Source organism: Mauremys mutica, chromosome 1 (assembly GCF_020497125.1).
Source record: "Mauremys mutica isolate MM-2020 ecotype Southern chromosome 1, ASM2049712v1, whole genome shotgun sequence".
Taxonomy (NCBI): Eukaryota; Metazoa; Chordata; order Testudines; family Geoemydidae; genus Mauremys; species Mauremys mutica.
This window is the reverse complement of record NC_059072.1, coordinates 237,470,829-237,480,872: the sequence shown is the minus strand read 5'-3', so window position 1 is coordinate 237,480,872 and position 10,044 is coordinate 237,470,829.

Here is a 10,044-nt window from a genome sequence, read left to right as displayed (position 1 = left end):
TAGATTGGTTATCTCGACCTTGGAACAATATGATGATGGTTACAAACCTTGATTCAGATTATAAGAAAGATTAACATATATAAACTCAGTAGTTAAAAGTCTGAAGACATCTGGCAGTTAAAAAATAACTGTTAATTAACACTACATGTTAAATTGTAATGTGAAAATTCAGAGAGAGAAGCCTAAAACCTTGTGGATCTAATATTGTGTCCATCTTTCATCTGACAATGATTGCTTCTCCTGGCATGGATCTTCTTCCCTGATCATAGGAGGGAGAAAGAAGACATGAGTTACAAGTAAGGAAACATTTACTGCTTGTGATCCTTCTACTGGTTCTACACTAGCTGTAGTGCTTAACTAATATTAGAAGGAAATGGCCATGTTAATTTCAGCTCCACAGGAAAAATTCTTATTGCCTAATGGACAGACCAATTGGTAACTAAATGCATTTTATTTTCAAGCATATGAGAAATTATTGCAAAAATTGGAGAGTATAGATAATTTTAAATAGGTATTTGACATTTTCCTTTCAATTAATCATTTTATAGATATAGATTTGAGATTCTTCTGGATGAAGAAATCAGTGTATAATTATTATCATCTATCTATCTATCTATACAGAGAGAGAGAGAGAGATAGAGAGAGAGAGAACACCATATTCACTGGAAACCACAAACAGGGTTTGAAATAGTCAAATTATAACTACTGCCCAACTGAAATTTGGAAAGGTTTGGAGTATAAACTCCCTACCATTTAGAAAACCTCAGGGAAAAAATGTAGAAATATATATATTTTTTCCTTGTTATTTTCCCTGCATAGTCAAAAAGAGGGCTGAGTCCTACAAGGTTCTGAGGTGCTTCATGGAATTGCTGAACACTTCAATCTTCTAATCAAGGCAATGGGATTTGAGTGTATAACAGATATTGTAATCCCATGCAATATCTTTGTGGACTATATTGTATTAAGTTTATGTATCACTGTGGGCCAAGAGAGAGAAGGGTTACCACAACTTCTCCAGGAACTAAGAACAGTGGCGGGTGACTAAGGTGAAGTTATAAACCCTTCTACAAAGGTACCACCCCCGGGGAGGCTTGCAAATACTGATTAAAACTGGGATTTACAGAGACCAACATAAAATCCTTTTAATATAAAAAGGCTGGGTTTAAACTGACTCAAGGCCTTCTTTTTGATTTAGGAAGCAGACCCGACATTCTGTCCATGGTGGACTCCACCCCTTGCAGACGGATTGGAAATACTTTGGCCTAGTAGGCCTCAGAAGACTGATGGATTTAGCGTGTATATAGGAATGTTTATTGTTTAATATGTTCTCTCTCTGTAATGCTTTTACCTTAAGAATAAATGTGATTGCTTAGATGGAGCTCTGTGTTAACTGGTAACTACTGGCAATATACTATTGACAGCCCTGAGAGAAAGCAACACATAGGTGTTGGCCATTAAGCAGATTGGCCTGCTGGGGAAGAGTTGATATTGCAGTGTAAGACAAGGAGCCATGCAGCCTTACAAACCCCGGTCAGCAAGGAGTGGGACAATGGTCCTGCCCAGAGACAGGTGATGGCTGAAGACCTGAGGCCTCCCGGAGTACACCATGCAGGGGGAGATAAGTTGCAGTTACTCTGAAACTGTGACATAGAGCACATAGAACCTTGTGGATCAGTCCTATACCCAATGCCTGCTGGAGATCCCAGAAAATCAAATTATAACCATATGATGCAGGAGTTGTGTCTGAACAAGGGTTTCTAGGCTCCCTTCAAAAGTTATTGCAGTGCCTTCCTATCATCTGTAAGTGACAAGCAAACAGTTCTTACCTTATTTGGAATCTTATTTCAAAGCACATATCCTGGTTTACTTCTTGATAACAAATTCAATAGCACAAATATATTTTGCAGAAATAAAGGGAACTCAGAATTTTTAGTTAAAATTACACAGCACAATACAGACATAAATCAGCCACTTAGAAGTTTGTAGCCTAAAATATCCTTACACTATGTGTTTTCCTTTGACTAAAAATAACTATACATGAAACTCACAATTTTTAATTGGTGCCTGTCATGGTATCCATGCATTCCTGTAAAACAGGCAATAATATTTCAACAGGTAGCTGAAATAAAAATTAATATCTCATTTAGATCTCATGGATCACTAATGGGCAGATCTCCAGTGAAATGCTAAGCCAATAGCCAATATTACTATCTTAATGAAAATAGTATTTTTCTTCTCCAAAGCATATTAACAAATTAAAGTAGTGTGCCAACAGCAACAGAAGAACTTGCTGCTGTTGACCATTTGTTCATTCTATAAAAAAAAGAATTTTATGAAAAATGATAGAAATAAGCACAGGATTAGAACAGGGTGAAATTTTCCAGATTCTTAGTTTACTTGAAGAAAAATGCAGTTTTAGTTGATCTGAAACTATTTGTGAATTTGACATGAATTTGCCAAATAATGCTTGGGAGGACTTAGGAACTATTCATGATGAGTGGAAGAGGTGGTGGTATCCACTGATTAGAATACTCCCCTCATTTCCTTCTTCTACCTGATGTGGAGCAAGAATTGAATTTAGGCCTGTTTTAGCCACTGGGCTGTGGGATATCCTCATATGAGCAATTTTCAATCTGTCATGTTGAAACTGTTTCACTATGTATGGATAACATAATAACCAATTTAGTAAGAATTTGAACTTGGTATTCCCACATTACAGATGAGACTCCCAGTCATTGGGCTATAGGGTACTCTGGGATGGGTTCTTTCTCAGTCTCTCCTTTTGAAGCTCGCCCACTTTGTATAAAATACTTTAATAGTTCTTGGGTGCATGGGGGGTGGGGGAAGAACGACACTCAGTTTGGGCTGAACCTTTCCCCCCCCCTCAATTTTTGGTATGGTCAGAAAATCAAAAAATCTCTTATTCACCCAGCTCTATATAAAATGACACTCTTTCAGTATTAAACATAGAATTACACTGTGACAGCAGAGATTTTTTAAACACTATTTCCAGAAATATTTATAGTAAATAATCTCCCTTACACTAAGAATAAATAATTGTACATTGATGCCATTTGTTTAGTATTAAATATCACACTCTTCATATTTTCTCTGCTTGTGCTGTGCTGGGAACTCTGTTTTCCTGGTACTTTGCCTGGTACATACTTTTAAGTAATACAAAGCCAGCTGCTTTTGCATTCACCTACCCCTTTGCTCTTGCATATAATCCACTTGTCTCAAGTTGTCTGAGTTTGAAATGGGTGAGGCTTGCTTGGGAGGCTCGCAAGAGCACTTGTCATTGCTGTGGGAGGGATTAGCAACTGATGCAGGTTAGTGCTGGTATAGGGAGCAGTTCATAGAGTAGGGCAGGGCCGGCTCCAGGCACCAGCTAAAGAAGCAGGTGCTTGAGGTGGCCAATACCAAGGGGCGGCACTCCGGCTGCTATTGGGGTGGCACGTCCAGGTCTTTGGCAGAGGGTCCCTCAGTCCCTCTCGGAATGAAGGGCCTGCCGCTGAAGAGTAGAGCGGCACGATTGCACTGCCGCGCCTTTTTTTTTTTGGCCGTTTGGGGCGGCACAGAACCTGGAGCCGGCCCTGGAGTAGGGCTATGTCTACACATGGATAAAAAACCTGTAGCTGGCCCAGGTCAGCTAACTTGGATTTGCGGGATTCGGGCTCAGTGGCTGCAAAATTCCTGTGTAGAAGTTCAGGCTCAGGCTGGCATGCAAGATCTGGGACCCTGCAAAGGTGGATGGCCCCAGAGCTCGGGCCTGAACCCGAACATCTACACAACAAATTTTAGCCCCACAGCCTGAGCCCTGTGAGCACAAGTCAGCTGACTTGGGCTAGCTGTAGGTCTTTTATCCCCATGTAGACATACCATAGGTGGCTGGCAAAAGCATTTTTCATTGGAAGTGGAACCTGTGGGTGCAGGTATCAGGTCTCTAGGGAGAGGAAATTCAGATGGTTTATCATTTCAGGAAGCAAATGAACTGCTAGCTGGAAGGTGAGAGATTTGGGCAAATTGATACTTTCTGGGACAGCTATTTCTGGACTGTCTCTTTCCCTGCTCCAAGATCCAAGCTCCTGCACTGTGGGGTGTTTGACAATCCCTTCCAGCTGTCCTTGCTCCAAGGACAAGCACTGAGAATGCAAGATATCTATTGCCACTGGCCTGTTCTTATTATTTCTACTCTGTCAATTGGGCTCCCAGAGCACTGGTTTATGGCAGACATTGCCTAAATCTCTAAGTATGAGTTCAATTCTTTTGATTCATATTCAACTTGTTTAGGCCATACTATATCATACTATACTAACCAGGTCTACAGGAAAGTTTTAATTGGTTTTCCAGTTCAATCAAGTAGATCAGCAACAGAACCACCTATTTTATAAATCTAAAGAATGTATTTATATATTTTCTTTGCTAGTTAAATGCTAGTTGCTATTTTCTTTGTTAGTTCTTTGCTAGTTGAATGTTGCAAATGAGCGGTTTGGTATGTAGCAAATGCTTATTATTTGTGTTTTAACTTTTCATGGATAAAAAATAAGAAGCTACACTGGCTTTGGTTTAACTGTCTATAGAAATATTTTTTTCCTCCTGCTGACGATAGCTCATCTCAATTGATTAGACTCTTCCTGTTGGTATGCATACTTCCACCTTTTCATGTTCTCTGTATGTATAAATATCTCCTGTCTGTGTGTTCCATTCTATGCATCTGAAGAAGTGAGCTGCAGCTCACGAAAGCTCATGCTAAAATAAATTTGTTAGTCTTTAAGGTGCCACAAGTACTCCTGTTCTTTTTGCGGATACAGACTAACACGGCTGCTACACTGAAACCTATAGAAATATGGACTATTTTCCAATTTCCCAGTTTCCTCTGTTCACTTGTGACATTATCAAGCTAAACTAATTATCTCCATTCCTTTGCATAAATACCTTCTGCCCTGACTGACTACAAAGGTAATTAAAACAAAACATGTGGACTCATCACTACAAGTCTACATAGCATATAGGAACATTCAGTGAACCAATCCTCATCAGGGCCAAAACAGAACAGTAGAAGCCACTAGAATGTCAGCATTTGTCAATAATTTCTACAGATGCATAACACATAGACATTATGGAGACAAGTGTGTTGGAAATACCTGCATAAATAACTCCTAACTAATTAAAGGAGGAAACTGTTGCAGTCTCTGTGTATGTCTATATTGTAATAAAAGACCGATGGCACAGCCATGTCTGGTCCAGGTCAGTTAACTTGGGCTCACAGGACTTGGGCTTCAAGGGTATATAATTGCATTGATGATGTTCAAGGCTCTGGTGGAGTCTGGGTTCTGAGATCCCGTGAGGGACAAGGGTCTCAGAGCCTGGGCTCCACCCAAATCCCAAATATATACACTGCTTCTTTTAGTCCTACAGCCCAACCCCCATGAACCCAAGTCAGATGACCTGAGTTCTGAGACTTGGTGTTGCAGGTTTTTTAATTGCAGTGTAGATTGAACATCAGATCCCCCCACTTGGTAACGGTTAACAAATGCTGACTTTTTTTAGAACTAATCAGCCTAGTAGCATGCAGTTAGCAAGCCCTTAGAATTTGTTTTCAGTCTAACCTATGGAGTTAGTGCAAGATACTGCTCTCATGGGCCTGACCCAAAGCTCACTGAAGTCAATGGAAGGGCTCCAGGTAACTGCAACCAGGTCCATAAGGATCAGGTCCATGGGGAATGTTATTTATCCAGTTATATGCGGGGTAACACACATTAAAAAAGGTTACTAAATTAAACAGAGGAGAATATTATGTTCCAGAGAGCAAAGACCATAAGAAGAGACACTTCTTACTGACAGGGAGGAAATGACTGTGAGTCAAAGGGAAGCTTGGATGCAATGACCGTGAGATACTTTTATTCATCATAATAATGAATAGGATCATATAACGCAGCTATATAAGGACTTTAGATTTCAGAAAATGAAATTCTGGTGAATTAAGAAAGCCAGTGTACAAGGTGCAATGTATTATAATATACCAGTTTGGAAGCATTCTGGCAAATCCTCAAAGAGACTATGATTAAGGCAGAGCTAACTACAATTCCTCTCAGAAAAGAATGTAAGAAATACAAATCACTCAATGTGGATGCACAAGGGGCTGCTCAAATTGCTGTGGATAAAAGCAAACCTGTGTTGGAAATGGAGAAAATTCAGAGTCAAGGCTCAAGGGGACAAGACAAGGGCAACAAAAAAGCAAAGTAGGGTTAATTCTAGTCAAATATGTCAAGGGGAATGAGAAAAACTCACAAATTTTCTCACAGAAAAAGAAAAAGGCTGTTTTCAGTAGTTTTGGGCCTGGGAAGTCAGTACGGGTATGTCTACAATGCAGCTGGTAGCATGCCTCACTGCCCAGGTGAACAGACGTGCAACAACTCTGCTTGAACTGGTGCATTAAAAATAGCAGTGTGCATGGGCAAGAGCTTGGGCTAGTTGCCTGAGTCCAAGCTCTCCTAACCCTCTGGGTCTGAACTCAGTTGGCTAGACCGAGCTGCCTCCCACACGGCAATGTCCTCACTGATATTTTAGCTCACTAAAGCTCACAGAGCTAGCATGTTTCTGTCTACATGGGCTGGCAGCATGCTTAAAGCTGCAGTGCAGATACATCGCAAGAATCGTTCTGTTACCTTCCATGGGCTTTGCATCAAACCCTAAATGAGACTCCATGAAAATACTTTTCCTGTCTCACTGCAATAGAAATACTTCACTGTGACAGCTTTTGCACTATAGAAAGGATGATAAAATTTTCTTTTGTTTCAACTAAATACCAACATTTTTTGCTGCTCTGCAAAAGTGGCAAATATAGGGTTGCCAGGTGTCTTGTTTTTGACGGGAATGCCCAGTCGAAAAAGGACCCAGGTGGCTCCAGTCACCACTTCTGACTGGGTCATTAAAAGTCTGGGTGACGGCACAGCGGGGCTAAGGCAGGCTCTTTGCCTGCCCTGGCTCCACACAGCTCCTGGGAGCAACTGGCATGTCCCTGAGGCCTCTAGGCACAGGGGCGATCAGAGAAGCTCCATGAGCTGCCCCTGCTTCCAGCACTGACTTTGCAGCTCCCATTGGCTGGGAACTGTGGCCAAGGGGAGTTATGGGGGTGTGGCACGTGTAGGCTCAGGCAGCGCCTAGGGGGACATGACCACCGCATGGTTCTGGGGATCCATGCAACAAAAAGGGAGTGCAAGAGGAAATCTGCCCTGCAGAGATCAAGGTGGGGAGATAAAACAGCCCCAGGTTATATTAATTTTTCACCAGGCCTCTTCCACAGTGTGTTACCCAAGGTAGGTGAAAGCTGCAGAAACCATAGCAACAGTGAGGCTCCAAAGGATTGTGCACTGTTAGAGGACAAGCCAGGGGGCGGGAATTGTCTGGGATGCTGAGTTGCTACAGAAAAAGCATATAGCACCCACAAAAATATTCCTGGTTTCCCACTGATCTCCTGAAATACATGGAATTTGAGTACAGGCTCGACACTTTGTTCCATGTGGTGGCAAACTCCACTCAAAACAATCCCCCTGAGGCCTCACTTCTATGAGTAGGGACACTCTAGACAAACAGAAGTGGGACTTATAGCGGAGAAGCACAAAGATTTGAACAACCTAGAACAGCGGTTCTCAAACTGTGGGTCGGGGCCCCAAAGTGGGTCACTTCCCCATTTTAATGGGGTCACCAGGGCTAGCTTAGACTTGCTGGGTCCTGAGCTTGGATCCTGAGCCCCACCGCCTGGGGCTGAATCCGAAACCTTCATCTGTGGGTGACGGGACTCAGGTTATAGGCTAACTGCCTGGGGCTGAAACCCTTGGGCTTCAGATTTGCTTCCACCCCCACCTGGGGCAGTGGAGCTCAAGATTCGGTCCTCCCTTCTGGGGTCATAGAGTAATTTTTGTTGTGAGAAGGGGGTCTTAGTGCAATGAAGTTTGAGACACCCGACCTAGAAGATGATATTTCTGAATGTGCTAGTTGTGGCATTACATTTGTTGCAAATATTTAAATAAGTGAGCTGTTGAAAAGTGTTTTTTTAGCATGTATTAAATGCACATTAGAGCATTACTTACATCAGTTAACTGAAGTAGAGAGCATCTTCAACATTATATACTGTATTAGTTTCACTGATAGCTTTAAACCTGATTCTTTGGACATAGAACATTTTGGTAGGAGGGTATTTTAATATGGGAACATTCTGGTGTTCAGGTTTTCCAGCACAGAAGGGATCATGTCAGAGAAAATATGGGAATTTTAGGAAGTCAGCACTAACAATATAGTGATGTGCATTAGTGAGGTAGCACTAAACCAGGGCACTATGAACTAAAATGTCAATTAGTTCCCCCACATATTTTATATAATATATGGTACTGTATTACATTTTATATTCCTGGAATGTGACATAGCTACTGCAGCTCAGGACAAATGGTGCTTTACATTGTGAAATTAAAGAAAGAGGGCCTTTTTTTTTCAAATCAGTGGATTACAGTTGTTTCCACTGAAAAGGTATCTACAAGGGATGTCTATTTCCCTGGGGGCCTAGTGTGCAATCAATTTTTAATCAGAACCCCCCACTAATTTCAATGGCCAGTTCTGTTTAAAAATTGATGACACAATAAGCCTTGGATCTTAGTTGTAATGCATCTCCAGTAATAACTGCCATCCATAACCCTTGTTACCTTCCTCAGGCAACGTTCAGAAACCAAGCAATGATGCATATAAATCTGTCAAGCATAGTCTTTTCCCAGTAGGCTTCTGCTTTTTGACCTTCTGCACTGGTCTATTGAAAAACTCAACTAACCAACTATTTTTGCTGGTGTCTTGCTCAGGGCTTAGTGAAGGAAAATTTAACATGTAATCAGTGTGATCTGTGCATGTTAAGAAATAACCTTGACACTAGACTATTTTAAAGTCATCTTTTGTTTCCCTGGTTCCAAATCCAGATTTCACATACTGTCACAAGGCATAATTAAACATTTTTTTCTGTTTTCTTTAATAAAAATTAAAATCCAACTACCACTTTTCTCAAATTTTGTCCTTTAATGTCTGAATATGAGAACTCTGGAGTTCATATTAGAATTATTCATGTTATTGGAAGGGAACAGAGAATAAAAACAAAAAAGCTCTTGATGAACCAAGGAAAAGAAAAAGTGGAACACTTTTACTTTTGCATCCCTGACTGAAACAAAGAACAGTGAGTTCAGGGCAATATTCCTAAGTTCAGTTGTTAACATTTATTGAAGATAAGTAGAATTACTGCCAATACAGGTTATTTTCTTACTAAAATATTGAAAGTGAGAATCCCAAATATACGCTATAAGAGAACACAGCAGAGTGGTAGCAGTATCAGTTATTCATTGATGTGTTATGTTGTTATCCCTTTTGACCAGAAAAGTTAGCCAATGTTTAAGGGCCTGCAGGTTGTTTCAGTTAGGAGAGGAAATTGATGGTGGATCCAGGTCTCTTTAATACAACCTTGTTTATTTACAAAGAATGTACAGATTCCTGTTCCAGAAGGAATCAAACAACAGGAGATAGCTTGTTTGCTTATAGCTCCAAGTCCCTTTTAGGCAGCATTCAACTTTCTCACACTACGATTTTTCTCAGGGCCACACTCTCAATAATTGCTCAGGCTGTTGTTTGTCTTTTTTGCTCCTTTTCTGTGTCTGCTTTTCTGTGTTTCTCCTGTTTCTCCCTATGGTCACAGTTTGGACGTTGCCACTCTGTTGCCCCAAGAACAGATTCAGGGATCCCAAAGTAGCCCTCCTATTGATTGCTTCAGATGCTAACCTATTAATCTGTTCCTGCAGGGTGAAAAGAGGGGGCCCACGCTAGTGAAATTGCCAGAGATCTCCCTATGCCTTTCAGGAAACTGCCCAGAACAGACTAGATCTGTTCACCGCTGAGAGGACACTCAAAGGATTGACACTCACACGGTACTTTTCCAAAGCAAAGTGTTTCCTTTATTTAGTGTAACCAATCTTTCCTAATACAATTAATCAAAACCTAACTTAAAACATAAAA